Source organism: Euleptes europaea, chromosome 7 (genome assembly GCF_029931775.1).
Source record: "Euleptes europaea isolate rEulEur1 chromosome 7, rEulEur1.hap1, whole genome shotgun sequence".
NCBI lineage: Eukaryota > Metazoa > Chordata > Lepidosauria > Squamata > Sphaerodactylidae > Euleptes > Euleptes europaea.
Genome location: NC_079318.1, coordinates 63,398,623 through 63,416,402, shown reverse-complemented (window position 1 = coordinate 63,416,402; position 17,780 = coordinate 63,398,623).

Below are 17,780 nucleotides of genomic sequence, written 5' to 3'. Positions count from 1 at the left end.
GTAATCTTTGAAAGAAACTCAGCCATCATTATATACTAGGTAGCCTACCAGAAATTACAGGTTGCCAACCTCCAGGTAACAGCAGATTTCCTGCTATTATAACTGATCTCCAGCCAATAGAGATCAGATCACCTGGAGAAAATGGCCGCTTTAGCAACTGGACTCTATAGCATTGAAGTCCCTCCCCTCCCAAACCCCGCCCTCTTCAGGCTCCGCCCCAAAAATCTCCCACCGATAGCGAATAGGGACCTGGCAACCCTAATGATACTCTATCACTGATGGATTTCAGTCCATTTTTAGCCCACATCTAATAGAGAAGGCACACTGTCGCAAGCTTTAAAATGATTGGGCTAAGCAAGAAGAAATTTAGTCCAATGAAGATAAACATGGTTTGGAACGAAAAAATTTTTTTGTTATTGGTGAATCTTCTAGAATCAGTTCTTCCTCTTCACCCCTTGAAATAAACCCACTTGCAGTAGACGAACCAAACAAATATTCTTAACTAGAACATTTTAAGAAGTCATCCTAAGTTTACATTAATATCTTGAAGACATGAAAGAAAGTTGCAGATAAGTGAAAGTGGGGAGGGAGAAGTAAAACAATCATTTCCGCATTTATATAAACAAATCTGAACTCACCACCAGACTCCCCTTTACAGCCTTCCCACACTAAAGAAAGGTTTTCTGATTCTTTTCTCTTTGTGTTGTTTTAGGTGCTTGTTACAACTGCCCTGTGTGTTCCTGTTTCACAATGAGGCAAAAATCATAAGAGCGGAATGTAGATAAAGAGCAAATTTTTCCAAGTTTGGGAATGTTATTCCCCCCCCCCCCATTTCTCTCTCATTTTAACGAACAGGCTTCTTAGTTGTTCTAAAATAGAAGTCATTAAAATAGAAGTCATTTAATAAAAATTATTCCATAGCTTGTGGTTGTAGGTTTTGCCATGAACATGGCTACCTACTTTTTTTTTTGTTTTTCAAATGTCAAGCACAATGTGGTTATTACTATTCAGAAAGGTAACAGTAAAATTTGGTTAGCAAATGGAAATCTGAATCTTTCCACAGCCACTAAACTCCTTGAAGCACCGCCAAGGCATATTTTAGTTTGGTATAGCCAAGAATTTCCTTCCCGCAAGTATTTCTGTCTATACAACAGCTGGCATTAATTTGAGAAGATGAGGATTAATTTTGCCTTTAAGCTAACCAACAGTGTGCATGTCTATGCCAGAAATGTGTATCAGACAACCCTTAAGGTCTCAGTAACCCAAAGCTTCCTTCCCCCGAAGAGCTATGAAAAAGCAAACCCAGTATGACCCATGTAGGAAGTACTAAGCCAAGTTCTAAACTGTGAGCAAGGTTTTCACACATTTGAATTCAGACATATATTTTGAAGAAATTCTAAAGAGAAGACACACTAAAATCTCCAGAGACAGCTTTTGCCAACGTTAAGCCACTCCTGCAGTTAAGCTTTTCCTAAAGTTTAACTTGCATCAGCTATCCTTTCATTTAAACAATAATATTAGCTATTTGTAAAGTGTACTCATGCTGAGAATATAAAACTGCCTTATACTGAGTCAGACCTAGGGATGCCAGCCTCCAGGTGGGACCTGGGGATCCCCCAGAATTACAGTTTATCTCCAGATTAGAGACTGGTTTCCCTGAAGAAAATGGCTGCTTTGGAGATGGATTCTATGGCATTGGCATTGTATCCCACTGAGGTCCCTGTCCTTCCCAGGCTCCATCCCCAAACCTCCAGGAGTTTCACAACATTGTGGGATGTGTAAGATTTTAATTAATTTAATTCTAGCATATTAGAAAAATGTTATTTTTCTATTATATTTGTAAGCTGTGGTTATTTATATAAGTCAGTAGAAAATAGTCCTGTCTAACTTAAACTGAACAAAGCAGGTAAATCTTTCGTATCTGGTACAGGATATCACCAAATAACAGATGAGATCATATCCATGTGACCACAAAATGAGATCAGAGTTAGGGTGGATTTGAGAGGAGGAGATATTCAAATCCTCTTAGAACAAAGAACTCTGGAAAAGTATAAATATGAGAACTAGGCGGAGTCTGTTAGGAGACTTTCACTTTTGAACCCGAAAAGGGCTGAAATGTCTTCCTCTTTTGCCTGGCAAAATAAAAAAAGCTTTTTTCTCCCTTTGCTTCTTAAACCTGGCGTCGTCTCTACTTTGTGATAATAAATCTGGTCACAGAGGAGAGTGTATATTTACATCCAACAGATTTATGGCACCCCAGGGGACATCTGGTTGTCAATTGCTCACAGATGACGGGTGTCGAAGTTTTGTAGGACAGGTGCACCCGGCGATTTCGCTGGTCCTCAAGCTTGGCAGACACAGCATCTGGGGGTGAGTGCAATTGCAGAGTCCCACTTTTAAACCGACCCAGGAGAAGCAACGGGCTGGAGGTAAGGAACCGCGGAAAGGAATTACGGGACCTTAATGGTGGGGCAGATCTTAGAGGTAAGCCCTTCTAAGAGGAGAAGGCAGAAGCAACGCCACCATGGATAAGGGGCTCGGTGGGACGCCACTGAGTTGGAATGGTAACGGGGGCTGTAACAGAGGGTTCAGCCAATGGTATTTTATTGTCAGTGTGAAAAGCAAGAGCAGGGATTGTGGAATCCTGTGCTGATCCAGAATTTTTCCAGTTGCCTCCAGGGCACTGGAAGAGGTAAATGCCTAGAAAAGGGAACGTACTTTTGTGTCTTGTCTTGTCCAGCGTGATTTATGTTCCCTCTTTCTGTGAAGTATTTTATAAAGGGTTATGTGATTATTTGACAAATGTTAACGTGTTTATTTTTTATGGGGCCAGCCTGAGATACTGGACGGCGTCAGCCAAAAGAAATTTCCCTCCTCCCTTCAAACTGTGTTGCCGAAAGAAAATCAAATTGTTTGAGTAGTCTGGTTTTGTTGTGTGTGTTGTTGTTGTTTTCTGTTGAAAATCTGTTCTTTGCTGGGAGAAAAGTAATCTGGTTGTCTTCTTTCTGAGGAAGAGACTGGAAAAAAAAAATCCCCCATGCCCCTCCTTTCTCCGCTTTAAAGTGTTTCTTTAAACCTTCTTGCTTCTCTGTTCTTTTTTTTCTCTAGGTTTTTTTAACAGACTGGTCGTAAATCAAGGCAGCAATGCTGTTTTGTTAACAGAAGATCCTTTCTTTCTCTGAAGTTTAAAATGTAAAACAAAAAAACAAAAAAAGGAATTTTAAGTTAACTCTGACTGAACCAGCCCTCTTGCTGAACGCAGGAGGAGGGGTCAAGTCAAAAGTGTTTGGAATTTGAAAAGCAGAGTCTTGTGAACTGTATAAAACTTTATAAGAAAAGAAACAGACTGGAAATGCTTACAGGGTGGAAAGGCAATGTGTATTAATATGAGGGAATAAGTAAGTTATGAGAAAGTTAGAGCATGTTTTGAGTGTGTTGTGAAGGGGCAAGTGTTGTGGCTTAAGAGGGCTGAGGAAAGGTGTTATATATGGTTGGGAAAGACTTTAAAAGAGGAAAGCAGAAGGGTTTATAAAGAGAGAGGATAGTTATGGTTATTCAATGAGATGGATATTGGTGATGCTAGGTGCCTGTTTTCTCCAGGGACGGAGAAATCATGTTAATATATTAAGTGTTTTAAAACACAGTCAAATTAAAGCCAGGGTATTATTAAAGGCTTTCACGGTCAAAGTTAATTGGTTCTCATAGGTTATCTGGGCTGTGTAACCATGGTCTTGGAATTTTCTTTCCTGATGTTTCGCCAGCGGCTGTGGCGGGCATCTTTAAAGAAGTAACACTGAAGGACAGTGTCTTTTTATTTTATGTTTTTCTGTTTTTATGTTGTTATAACATAAAAGTGGCATCATTAATTAAAAAAAAAAGGTATATATATTATTTGTAAACGAATGCTGTAAGTGCAAGATGACAATGCAGGCCAGTTGAACATTTCACCCATACAGGTAACCTTTGACTGGGAGCGTAAATGCCAGTTAAAATTACCAGTAGTACAGCAGTTGCTGACAAATGGGAGACAACATCCCTATTCTGGCATTGCCAAAGCCAGGTAGAAAAGGAAAGAGAAGAGGATGGAGATTAGTTGAGGATTTAAAGGAAATTAATGAGATTGTTCAACATGGGCATCCAATGGTGTCAGATCCTCACACTTTCCTGTACATCCCATCAGGACACCATGTATGGTTTAGTGTGACAAATTTGAAAAATGCCTTTTTAGCATTCCACTGGATGCCAACTCTAAGGACCTGTTTCTCCTGAGGTGAAAGAATCCAGATAATCTCTGCAAAAACAGGGAAGCTGGTGTTAAAGGGAAAGATCTCATTGCTGAATTTCTTAAGACAGAAAGAATATAGGGTCTCAAAAGAAAAAACTCCAAGTAGAAAAGGGAAGTAATTTATTTGGGACACAAAATAACACAGGGAAGACTATTTATCGCATGCCACTCCCTCAAACTAAGAAACAGCTAAGGTCCTTCTTGGAAATATTGAAATTTTGTCATGAGTAGATAAAAGAGTATAGTAAACTAACCAGAGACTTTATAAAAATATGCCATGATGAGGAACCAGAAGTATTGTAGTGGGAACCTGAAAATGCACATAAGTAAAAAGAGCTGAAGCAAGCTTTGATGACAGCACCAGCTCTGGGTATCCCTGACCTGCAAAAAAAAAGAGGGTTGCATGGCGGGGGTCCTTACACAAACTTGTGGGCTAACTGAAAGACCTGTAGCTTATTTATCAAAACAGCTGGATCCAGTGGCACAAGAGTGGCCTCCATGCTTGAGGGCAGTAACTGCAACTGCCCTGGCTGTGAAGGAAGCAAAAAATTGACTATTGAACATCCAATCAGAGTGTTTTGCCCTCATGCAGTGACTATTTTGTTACAACGGAAAGGAGCCAAATAACTTACAAAAATCCTGCTAGTCTGCTGCCTGTAACAACTGACTGTCTACAGACTGTAGATATGTGCACCATGGCACGGGTAAATGAGCCTATCCACAACGCAGATCTCGAAATTTGGATTGATGGATCTTCTCGAGTGGTGAGTGGAAAAAGGCAGAGTGGATACAGCCTAGTGACTGAGTGCGAAGTGCTTGAAGCAAAGCCATTACCAGCGTCATTTTCAGCACAAGCAGCCGAATTATATGCATTGAACCAGGCCTTATTTAAAGCAGCAGGTAAGACTGTGAACATTTATACTGACAGCAAAGATGCTTTTGGAGTTGTACAAGCATATAAATACATCTGAAAAGAACAAAGAGTCCTGACAGCTAGTGGGGAGCTGTAAAGCATGGAAATTTGATTTTACAGGTTTTGGACAATATTTAGTTACAGGTGACAATAACATCAAACTGGACATACCAAGGAGGCCAAAGGAAATTGCAGAACTGATGAAATGGCAAAAGTGACTACAGCAAAATCAACATCCTGTGATATGGTAATGACTTTAACCCCAGTTTTTACACTACCACCTACAGGGCCCTGCACTGAAGAAGAAAAGGAACTGGATGGCAAAAGTAGGGACTACAGAAACAAGAGGGGGGTGGTTGAAAAAAAAAAAAAAAAGCCTAAGGGTACACATCACACACATCCTCACACAATTACACTAAAATAGTCATCTGGGGAACAGGGTTAACAGAAATATTCTTGCAATCATACAATGGAAAGGGCATCTATCAGAAAACAAAACACATAGCAAAAGCATGTAACATATCAAAGGGTATATGTAGACAGAGGGGGTTATTTGTTAGGGAAGTTATAGAACAGTTTAAAAAAAATGAAAATAAAATATAGTTTTTACATGGCTTGGCGATCCCAGTTACCAGGGACAGTAAAAAAAAATGAATCAGACCCTAAAAAGAGATGTTAATTAAAATTTGTGTAAAAACTAATTTAAAATGGTCAGATGTATTGCCTATCACACTGACACGCATCCGTATATTAGCCCAGGGGCCACACAAGTTGTTGCCCTTTGAGGCTCTGTATGAATGTCTCTTTTAGCATTTTTAGAATCAGGGAACACCCAATAAAAAGGTTGGAAACAGATATATGAAAAACTATATAAAAACTTTAAGTGCAGCTTTGAAGGAAACCCAAAAACTGGCTTGTGTTGTACAACCTCTCCCCCTAAACTCTGTTGTCCATTTTTTTTTAATAGGAGACTGGGTGTTTGTAAATTCTTAAAAGCATACTACTCTCCAGCTCAGGTAGACGGGTCCGTTCCAAATTCTTTTCACCACAGATGTCGCAGTGAAGGTAAATGGAAAGGAAGGCTGGGTCCATTAATCCAAATGCAAGAAAGTGCTACCACCGTGTGAGGCCGAGATCAGAAGGGCAGTAGATGACGTCGTGGCAGCCAAAGCCACTGCAACTGGAGAGAGAGCTCAAGTGCAAGAGGCTCGAAGTGGTTGGTCGAACCTGCAGGCGAACTTAATTTTTATTCAGAAATCAACAAGACTTATGATTGAAAACTTGGAAACCAGAGCACAATTGTTAGCTAAAGAACAAGAGTAGATGTTTGAGACTCTTTTAGAAAGCCATTTTGATGTATTATTTGGTCCTTTGGGTTAGAAAAAGTGGCTAGGGAAACATTGTATCTACATTATTGTTTTAAAATTGCAAGTTAATATAATAGAATGATCAAGATTCAAAATAATTTTGATTTTGATCATGAGGGGGGACTGTGGGATGTGTAAGATTTTAATTAATTTAATTCTAGCATATTAGAAAAATGTTATTTTTCTATTATATTTGTAAGCTGTGGTTATTTATATAAGTCAGTAGAAAATAGTCCTGTCTAACTTAAACTGAACAAAGCAGGTAAATCTTTCGTATCTGGTACAGGATATCACCAAATAACAGATGAGATCATATCCATGTGACCACAAAATGAGATCAGAGTTAGGGTGGATTTGAGAGGAGGAGATATTCAAATCCTCTTAGAACAAAGAACTCTGGAAAAGTATAAATATGAGAACTAGGCGGAGTCTGTTAGGAGACTTTCACTTTTGAACCCGAAAAGGGCTGAAATGTCTTCCTCTTTTGCCTGGCAAAATAAAAAAAGCTTTTTTCTCCCTTTGCTTCTTAAACCTGGCGTCGTCTCTACTTTGTGATAATAAATCTGGTCACAGAGGAGAGTGTATATTTACATCCAACAACATGGGTGGCCAGGGGGGACCAAGCAACCCTAGGCAGACCACTGTACTTAGCAGGTGATTTCAGTCCCTGCTGTCAAGGAGATGTGCTTTACAGGCGATTCTGAGGATCATACGTATGGCTGACCCTTCTCCTGCTCTAAAATAATGACATAAGTCGTGTCCCCCCCCCAGATAGCTAACAGGACATAGAAGGAACAACTCATGTGATCTATTACTTTCACCGATAGGATTCTACTTTCAGAAAGTATGTTAACTAAAAGAAATACTGACTTTCCTACCATCTTTTCTGCAAGGTCTGGCCAAATGTCAGGTTTGCTGCTCAGTAAGAACACTAAGTAGGCTGCGACTTGAAGGCACTTTACACACACACAAGATACACTAGAGGCCTTTTTTTGCAATTGTACTTGTAAGTAGATGTGCAAGCTTGCCAGTTGAAGCAGCAAATTACATACACAAGTGTCTACATTATTTTGACTCGTCCCTTACTCCTTCATCATGCTTCTGCTCTTTACTTGTATGATGTACCTGTCCGTTAAGAACAGCACAGAATCAAATACCGGTAAGAGGCACACAAAACGAAGGGAAATTAAATGAAGGGGCAGCCCATTCCTGAAGGGGGGGGGACTCCTTTGGAGCCAGCGTGACTGTGCAGGTGCCACCTTATCATGGAATAAAGAGGCATCTATGCCAGAGTGGGGGCAAATACACCTGCATCCGGGTGCAGCCGGCCCCTGCCACCAGCACAGCCATGCTCAAGGTGGCTGTGCTAGCAGCAGGACATTCCTGGGGGTGAAACTGCCTTTAGGCAGCTTCTACTGCCCTATGGCCCCAGGAACGCCCCCTTGAGCAGCTCAGCAGCTCCCAGCCATTGTAGGTCTACCCCTCTTTCAGGATTGTGCTCTTAGTGTAGTGCTCTAGTAAACCCTTGCTTTGGAGTAGACAGAAGGGGAAAGGAGGTATGCTAGTAAAATCCATATCAAGTGTCCCAAGTTCATCCTCTGTTTGAGAGACAGGAGCAGGGTGGATAGACCACTGACTTGTACAGCCAAGTACAGTTGTCCTTGGCTTCTTAATTCTAACATTTGCATAACACTCAAATTCATTTATTTCATGCAATATTATCCTGACCATGAAGCATCCAAAGCTTCCTTCCCAACTTAAAGACACAGACTGTTTTGGGTAGCCTTTTGCAAGTTATTAGAGTCACAGATCCTGCATTTAGCACAACAGCACTATTTATATGCAAAGTTTTGCAACAACTACTGCTCTAGTGTCCTCCAGCAGCCATGGATGCAGCCACCTGCTCTTGCGATCTATCACTCTTGCTGGAAGTTAATTGGATTAGGAAAACAGGATTCAGTATTAGTACTACCAGCAGGTCGAACAAAGAGTTAACCAATAAAACAAAATTAGACATGTAAAGAAACCCTAGCAGTTTTTTAGAAACTAAACATGCAGTGTGAAAAATAACTGAGAAGTGCATGAGATGGTAGAGTATTTATTAAAATGCAAGACTAATTCCCTCCCCAGGTATGCCATCCAAAAAAGAAGTAGCCTTATATTCGCATACAAGTTACAGCTATGTTCAATAATTGTGTGTGTGTATATAATATTTTTAAGGGGGTCATCTTACATTCAGGGTCTTCTTCCTTTTGAGTAAATAAGTTATGATGTATTGTAATGAACCCTAACATTTAAGCATCTCCTAGCATCCTGAGATGGATTGACTATATAAAGGAAGCCATGGCCCTCAGTTTGCAAGACCTGAGCAAGGCTGTTAACACCAGGATGACAGGACGTTTTGGAGGACATTGATTCATAGGGTCACCATGAGTTGGAAGTGCCTTGACAGGACTTAACACACACACGGAGGAATCTGAGGGCTAATGGCTTATCTTCTTAGATTCAGGATAGCCAGGAACATTTGACCATCTGTGTTTCATCTTTTATCAGGAAATGAAACCACCATTATAAGAAATCCAAGTAATGACTGGAATCCCCCCCTTCTAGCAAGACAATTCAGTGTTCATTCTAAAGACTGGAAAGTTCAACCATTCAGGCACTTTAGGGTTGTTTAAAACATACACACACATCCCTTTTTTCCTTCAAATGTTAGTGCACATTTAGCATACCCCGTGGGATCCCAGAAGACTCCACAAAAAAAGAAGCAAGAGAGCCACAGAAAACCTAGCACTATACTGTTCCTTTTCTTTGGTGTTGGCACTTGCTGTACTTCTAGCAGCACAGAGAACAAGATCAGGGGAAGTTTCCTTCACAGGTGTGCAGAGGCACATCAATCCAGTATTTATTTATTGGAAAACTGATGTCCTACCTCTCCAAATACCTGGTCCAAGGAGATCTTGACATGCTTAAACTAGCAAGATCAAGTCACCCAATGACTATGGGCTGGCATACTAGATTGCACACACCTTTTCAGAAAATAAAACTTGAAGGCCACTTCCCGCAGTACAATTTGATGGCACTAGTCTTCCAATGCATGTACATGTTGAAGGGAGCCGTGATCGGTTGGGACTTCCTTAGAATACGTACCCATATAAAACATCTTGGGAAGTATTAAAAACTGCTTATTTAGCAAGACATGATACAAGTGCTTGCAGTGAATGCAACATACAGTGAAACAACCCCAAGACTTATGCTACTACATAACCCGGAAGCAAACAAGGTACATCCAAGTTGGTACATGAAGAATTAGGAGATGGGGAAGAGGAAGCAGAGTGGCTTTCACAGTCATATGCCCATTTAGTAGAAACTAAGAGGATCTTCTCTTCTTAGGCTTCATCTCCAAGTAACCAAATCAGCCTTTCCTGTTATTTTCCAGCCTTTCCAGCTCTATGTAAGCTCTTTGATTACTCCCCAGTTCATTAGGCTTGCCTGCTCCCATTCCTATCTGTCATCTTATGGTATGGTTTGCCCACTTCTGTATTCTACTTTTTAAAAGACATGCTTGACATCTTCTCTTTCTACATGGCCAGAGCACTGCAGCCTGCTATCAAGTGTTCTCTCTCTCAACTACCATTTATAATTATTTAAGCTATTTATTGTGCACTGTCACCACATAATTTTGCAAAGTGGCTTGAGTTTTCTTTTAAACAACACAAGTATTAAAACAGATTAAAGCCACAGAAACCAAGCACATGACCAGATCTAGTAGCTTTAAGGTCTCCTTGATTGATGTCTCTGTTTGATCTATACAACACCACATACAAATTTAAATGTTTATTAATTGCCTATCAACTGTTCACTCTAATTTAAAGATATGAATTAGATCCAAGGTTCTATGAGCAGAGCAACATTTGCAGGATACAACTTTCTCCCTTCCCCCCAGTGCACACCACCTAAGATCTCCTGTGGTGGAACAGCCCTGTTGACCCATGACCACTGCTCTGCTTGGCCCTCCAAGATGTCTAGTGCCCTGTAACAGTTCTGAGTCTCTGCTCAGTGATATGCCACTCTCCGAGCTGACCTGACCCTCCTTTCTGTATTTAACTAAGTCCATTCTTTCCTAATTGCATATACAAACAGAACAAAAATCAAAGCCCAGCTTCCTCCTGCAATCCAGACTACAAACCACAGATGAAATATTATCTAACTTAATGCTTATTCAGTCAGCTGTCTTGCCTCATCCTCCCTCATACACATACTTCAGCTGATCTGACCCCCTATTGTTTTTGAAGTGCTGCACATATCTTCAATAAGCATACATGGGACCATCTATTTTAAGACACCTGACTTTTTTTGTGTGTGTAAAGCTGGCAAACTATTCCAGGAAGGGGGATTAGACATGACTGGTTACAGCTTACTGAAGCTAAGCACAACTGGCTTCTGCCGAAAATAAGCCCACCCCCACACAATCCTGAAGAAAAGAAACATTTGAATGTTCCACAGCAGGCATTGGGTGAGGGTTGAGAAGAGATTGTTTTTGTACCAGTTCTATCACTCCTCAGCATTCTCCTCTCATCCCAATATGAATCTGGGTCCTGCCAGTAACTTAAATCCCTGCACTTGAACTCAAACTACATACAGAGTCCTACATACAGAGGCCATAAAGACGCCTAGTCAAATCCCTTCTCAATACAGTAAATCCAAAAGGTAGAACATCCAACAGATGGTTGTCTGGTGTCTGCTTGAAGACCCCTGGTGAGAGAGCCCCTCTTCCCCATTCAGATAACTGGTTCAATTGTCAAACAACTCTCACCCTTATGAAGCTTTCTTGGTGTTCAACTGAAATCTAACCCCCTGTAGCTTAAGCTCATTAGATGCAGTCTTGTTGTCTGGAGCCGTAGAGTGCTTGCCCACTTCCATGTGACAGCCTTCAGTACTCTGAAGAACAGGATCATGCCTCCTCCCTCTCTCTTGGCAACATAAATGCAGTTCTTTCAAACTGTCCTCATAGAACTTGATTTCCACACTCTTGATAGTCTTTGTTGTCCTCCTCAGAACCTATTCCAGTTTGTCTTGAAGTGTGGGGCCCAAAATTACACACAGTTCTCCAAAAGATAACACATGGTTGTTATATTGGTGTGATAAAACAATTTTAATGACTTTTCTACTCTTACACACAGAATTTTTTTAAAGTTTTGTTACTGCTAGAACACATTCCCATGTTGGAGAAAACAATGGAACACCTGGAATCAGTGCAGTTGATGGAGAACTGGCTGGATATGGGTCCTCAGCAGGGTCCCCGTAAGGACCCTTGCTGCGGCATTCTGTATCAGCTGGAGTTTCCGGATCAGTTTCAAGGGCAGTTCAATAAAGCCTGCTGCCTAGTAAGTATATAAGGAGTGCAGTCTTAATATTAAGTTGTTCATTATCATCTTTGTATTACGGAGAGCCACATTTAAGAGGTCAGTACAAAAAAGGATTAGCACTGTATGAAAGAGAAGTCAATACAAAAGAACAGCACAAGCTCTAAATTAGCAAAAAGCTAATGCTATATTCTAGGCAAAATGCATAAGATCAACACACTGCCACAAACATAAACAAACTGTACCAAAGGCACACAAAAAACAACACTTTCAAACACAACTAGATGAATTCAACTAGGCTAGTAATAGCCGCAAAGTTCAATCCCAAAGTTGGCAACGGCAATAGCCGGTCCTGTTGGAGCCGATCAAAAACGGGAGCTGGTGGTCATGCGCAGAGCAGCAGTGATTGAAACGAAGTTGGTCATGCACAGTGGAGAAATTGAAGGTAAGCAACTGCTGGAAGAAATGGACATGCGCAATACGCAAATTTGGCAGAACAGAAGTAGCGCAACTTTCAAAATTTCTGACAATGGATAGCTGTGTGAAAAAAATTCAAACTGTAGCCTCGGTGCAGAAGACAAGATGAACGGAACGTGGTCTCTAGATTGTAAATCGCATTTCGCTGGGGGCTTCGTCAGCCAATAATTAATTGCTGCATTAACTGTTTGATATTTTCTACTATTGGCTGGGGGCTTCATCAGCCAATCTTCCTCAAAGTATGATTGCAGGGCATCTAGTTACTGCCACCTCTGCCTCAGGCTTTACTGGTGTTCCAATTTTCCTCTTTTTAAAGAATCTTAAAACACCAGGCTATCCATTCTTTTCTTTTACCTCCAATAATAAGGTTGGCTTTCTGCTCAGACAAGGTTGAGCTCTGCCAGTCAACTTACCTTTCACTTTCCTTAATTACACTTAAGGAAACTGCAACCATTTGTTTCTTGATTAGTATCTGGGGAAACGAAGGCAAAGAAACAAATGGTGCAGAGGGAAACAAATTAGTTAATAATTGTTACAACCCCATTATTAAAGAATTAGTTTTCCTCTGCACCATTTGTTTCTTTGCCTGCATTTTGTCTTGATACAGCTGCTTTCTTTTCTTCATAGGATCTGGGAAACCCAGCTTCAAATCCCCAGTCTGCCATGGAAACTTGCTGGGTGACCTTGAGCCAATCACACACTCTCAGCCTGGACCCTGGCAAGTATTTGGATGGGAGATCTTCAAGGAACACCAGTTTGACAAGGCAGGCAAGCAATGGCAAACCACCTCTAGTTTCTTGTCTTGAAAACCCTTCCATAAGTCAGTTGGGCCATAAGTCAGTTGTGACTTGACGGCACACACACACACACACACAAAACCTTACTCTAAGCTTCTTGGAGGAACAACAAGACATAAATGTAACAAATGAATGGACTGCCAAATGTGGGGAAGACTGCAAAAAGAAACAGCACATATACATCAATATGAATAGCTAGCAGCTGTCTCTTGGATCTCCTAGAGTAATCTCTTTTCATCTTTGATAAACGAGGGGTGGGAGCCAATTATGCATCTGTAGGTAGGAGTTCAGATATGTTTAGGGATAAACAGAGATTTAAGCGTCAAGAACTTGTGGGTTAGTCTCTCTTAATTTTGTTCCTTATTGGGGGGGGGGCTATTACTTATAAGACAGGTCATGCAATTTTAAGTTCGAACTGATGTGAGAGGAAGGTATTGGCAAAAAAAAAATTTTTCACCAAAAGAAACCAAACAGGCAACTGCCAAAATTCCCTGCGCTGTAAACACATCAACTGGTACATGAGTTTCAAAAGGTTCACTGCCTTTTGGGGGTTGTTTTTAAGAGAAGGCATCCAGATATCTCAAGATACAATGTCTAAGAAAAGCCACAGCCAGCTTGGAAAGCTGAAAACGAGAAAGAGCTAAAATAAGAAATCAGAATTGAGTTCCACCGGGCCGATAAAGCTTTTAAAGAAGATGGAGAAGCAGGTGTTAAGGGGCTGCAGGGTTGTGTTTGTTTTAAGCTGAAACTAAAGATGAGCAAGGGCAGTCTCCTTGCCTAAACAAAAGCTCCAAGTTCCGGTCACCCGCAGAGAGAGGCTCCCTGCACTCTCACCAAAACCAAACGCTCAACAAGTTTGCTGTCCCTGATAAAAGCTACCTAGGCAGCCAAAGAGCTACATTCAAGACCCCCCCCCCTTCCGAAGAGCGAAGCCAAACTTCAGCAACACCTACCTCTCTTCCTTTCCCTCCTCCCGCCCGTTTCTCCGGGTTCCTCTTCTACTCCCAGAGCAGCCGCATCTCTCCTTCGCAGGCACCTCGGAGGAAACTTTCCTCCCGTCTAGTTGAGCTCCCTTTGTGTCCCCCAGCCCAGCCAATACCCGCGTCCCTGGATCCTCCTTTCCAGCGGCGGCGGCGGCTCCTCCTCCTCCCCCCCTGATGAGCTCTACGGTAGCCAAGCCATCCGGCTCTGCCTGGCAACCTCCCGCCCGGCTCCTCCGCGCTCACCCCAGGAGCAGACCAGCCCTCCTCCTCCTCCTCCTCCCGCCCTCGTGCGAGTAGGTGCCTCGCTCTCGCCGGGACTGCTGCACCAGCAGGGGCGAGCTGAGCTCACGGCGCGGCTCTCTCTCCTCCCTGGCCTCCTCTGCTGGTTCGGAGGAGCCGGCAGGATTGCAGCCAGGTGCCTGCGGGGCCGGGGAAGTCCAGCAAGGCCCGACAAAAGGCGCTCGCCTTTGGCGCGGTGCACTGGGCAACCCTCGGCACGCGGAAAGAAGCCCGAGGGAGTTCAATGGACTCCACAAGGCCACAGCCCAACACGGCTCTTTCCACCTCATAACATTTTAAGGGCTTCCTCCGCGGAATCGAACCGCTCTCCTTATTTCTTTTGAAAGGCTTCAGAACTGCAGAAAAGCATGAGTGTTGACATGATACATTAAAGGATGCAAAAATTACATAGTAGGATCCTAGCTTCAGCAAGCTAAACAGGAGTATATAGATCACAGTCCCTAATGATTTATCCAAGTAACTTTGTGACTCACTTAGTACAGAGCGACTCTGTTGCCTGCATAGAAAAGCCTTCTTGAATAATTCAGTTATAATTCAGTTTCCTCTGGAAAGCCAAGAGAGTGGGAGCTTTCCAGTCATGCTCAGGCAGGCTATTCCATAAGGTGGGGGGCCACAACAGAGAAGGCACAGGCAGTTGTTAATTTTGCTCATTTGCAAGTTGGCACCTACATACAATCTTGCTCAGATGAGTGAACCTGTCATGGCAGAGCATGGGGGAGAGGCGGTCTTACAGATATGCAGATCCAAGGCCATGAAGGGCTTTGGAGAGGTGGACTCTGATCTGGAGAACTGGGTTTGATTCCCCACTCATCCACATGAGCGGCAGAGGCTAATCTGGTGAACTGGATTTGTTTCCCCACTCCTACACATGAAGCCAGCTGGGCGACCTTGGGCTAGTCACACTCTCTCAGCCCCACCTACCTCACAGGGTGTCTGTTGTGGAGAAGGTGATTGTAAGCCAGTTTGAGTCTCCCTTAAGTGGTAGAGAAAGTTGGCATATAAGAAACCAACTCTTCTTCTTTTTTGTATGTATGTGATAGCCAATACCATAAATTGAGCCAGGTAACTGATGGGCAGCCAGTGGAATGCCTATAGAATGGAAGTAATATGTGTTCTCTGTCTAGTTCCTGATAATAGCCAAGCCACAGCATTCTGCACCAAATAAGAGTTTCCAATTTGCTTTTGAAGGGAGACCAATGTACAGCGCATTACAATAGTCTAGCCTTGATGTTACTATGGCGTGGATCCAGGTAGCCAGATCAAGGTAATGGGCCATCTTTTGGACAAGGCTAAGTAGGAATAAAGCTTTTGTGGCTGCATTAACTTGTTTCCCCAACAATAACATTGGGTCCAGCATAACCCCAAGACTCTTAACCAAGTCAGGAAGGGTCAACTGAACTCCACCAAAAGTGGGGAGCATAATGTCCTTCAGGGTCATCACCTTCCTAACCAGCATTACCTGTCTTTTGAGGGTTTACTTTCAATTTGTTTACTCTTAGTCAAATTACCGCTGCAGCCAGGCAGTGATTTAGGACCTCTACCAAATCACCAGGATACTTGAATAAGGAGATATAGAGCTGGGTATCATCCATATATTGATGGCAACCCCAAAGCCAATAATTATTTGTCCTAAAGGCTTTACATAGAGATTGAAAATAATGGGGGATAGAACTGTGCTTTGTGGAATTCCACAGGTAACTGGTTTCAAAATAGCAATCCCCAATCTGTGAGATTCTATATGACCATGCATGTCTCTGTTTGGCAGAATATCAAATCCAATTCCATGTCAATAATGAAAAGGCCTAATTTAAATGGGAGGCTGGCAAAGCAAGAGAGATGTCAAAATGTAATAAAACAGGCTTCCAGAGGCACCTTAAGGAGTGGCAAAATTTATTCCAGTCGAAGCTTTCCTGAGTCAGTGCTCACTGCTCCAGATGCATAAGAGTATAAATCTATCAGGCCAATAATATGCACAACAGAAAAAGAATGTTACAAAAAACAGCTGGATCATACTTGACCTTAGATTGCCCCACCAGCACAGCATCCACAGGGGCTACGGGCCTCTGGCATGCACACTAAGCATGTGTGGTTGCTGTCCACAGGTTGCTGAACAGTTTAAAAAAGATCCAGTGAGTCCCAAACGGAAGCTTTTTGTCATGTCAGCGTTATGATAGAATATTGTGGTGGCAGAACAGGATTGCAGAGAATGGATTTCAGCCTTGAACGTTAAGAGAATACCTCTTTGCCTGCTATGCTTGTTTTCATTCTGTGGAGAGAGTTTAACATACGGAGCATTTCAAAACATGAATGTGAACCTCCATGATCCTCTACCTGCAATTGGAATACTCCATTCTACTATCTTATTTTCACCTAATTCACCTGCATGTGTTAATCAGATCCCATAAACCTTCGTCTTCTTAAAGATTATCCACTCCCTTGAGATTTTCAGACAATCTCTTTGGATATACCAGCCTAGTTCCTATATCCCATGCATGGCTTCAACCTCCCATTTCCTGTTCACATAAACATTTAATCTCCCCACTCCAACTGTAGTAAATGGGCCCACAACAGCATTCAGGAGACTACTCAGTCCTAAATTACAACAGTAGCTTCTTTAGTCTGTTGTAGCAAAAAGGAGTCTGGCACCTTAAAGACTAACAGTATCACATTCATCAGCATTTCCTCATAGGAAAGATCCTCCAGCTGTTTGATAGCACTACCTGATGCACTTTCCATTATCCCCAACAACTCTTAAAAAAAAAAAAAGCAGTACAATCACAGAAAATTTCCGCAGGGATAAATGTAATACCAGTTCACCCTCTCTCTCTTTTTTTTGGCCATAATGTCACAGATGACTTATGGCAACCCCACGGAGATTTCAAGGCAAAAGACATTCAGAGGGTGTTTACCATTGACTGCCTCTGTGTCACAACCCTGGACTTCCTTGGTGGCCTCCCATCCAAATACTAACCAGGCCTGCTTAGCTTCCAAGATCTCACGAGATCAGGCTAGCCTGTGCTATCCAGGTCAGGGCAGTTCACACAATACATTCACACAATCCCAAACCCAGCAGCAGATGGGGGAAATTATCACACTGAAGAAAAGATTGTGGCTGAGCAGAGAAGCATATTTAGCATAAAACCAATCTGCTAAATAAAAGTTGATCCATTTCAGTTTATACAGCTGTAATCTTTTACAAAACAGATATACTTAACTTGGCATAGCAGCAGATTGTAAAACATCCATCAATACATGTTGGTTTCAATGTACTTTAATTTCAAGTCATAGTGCA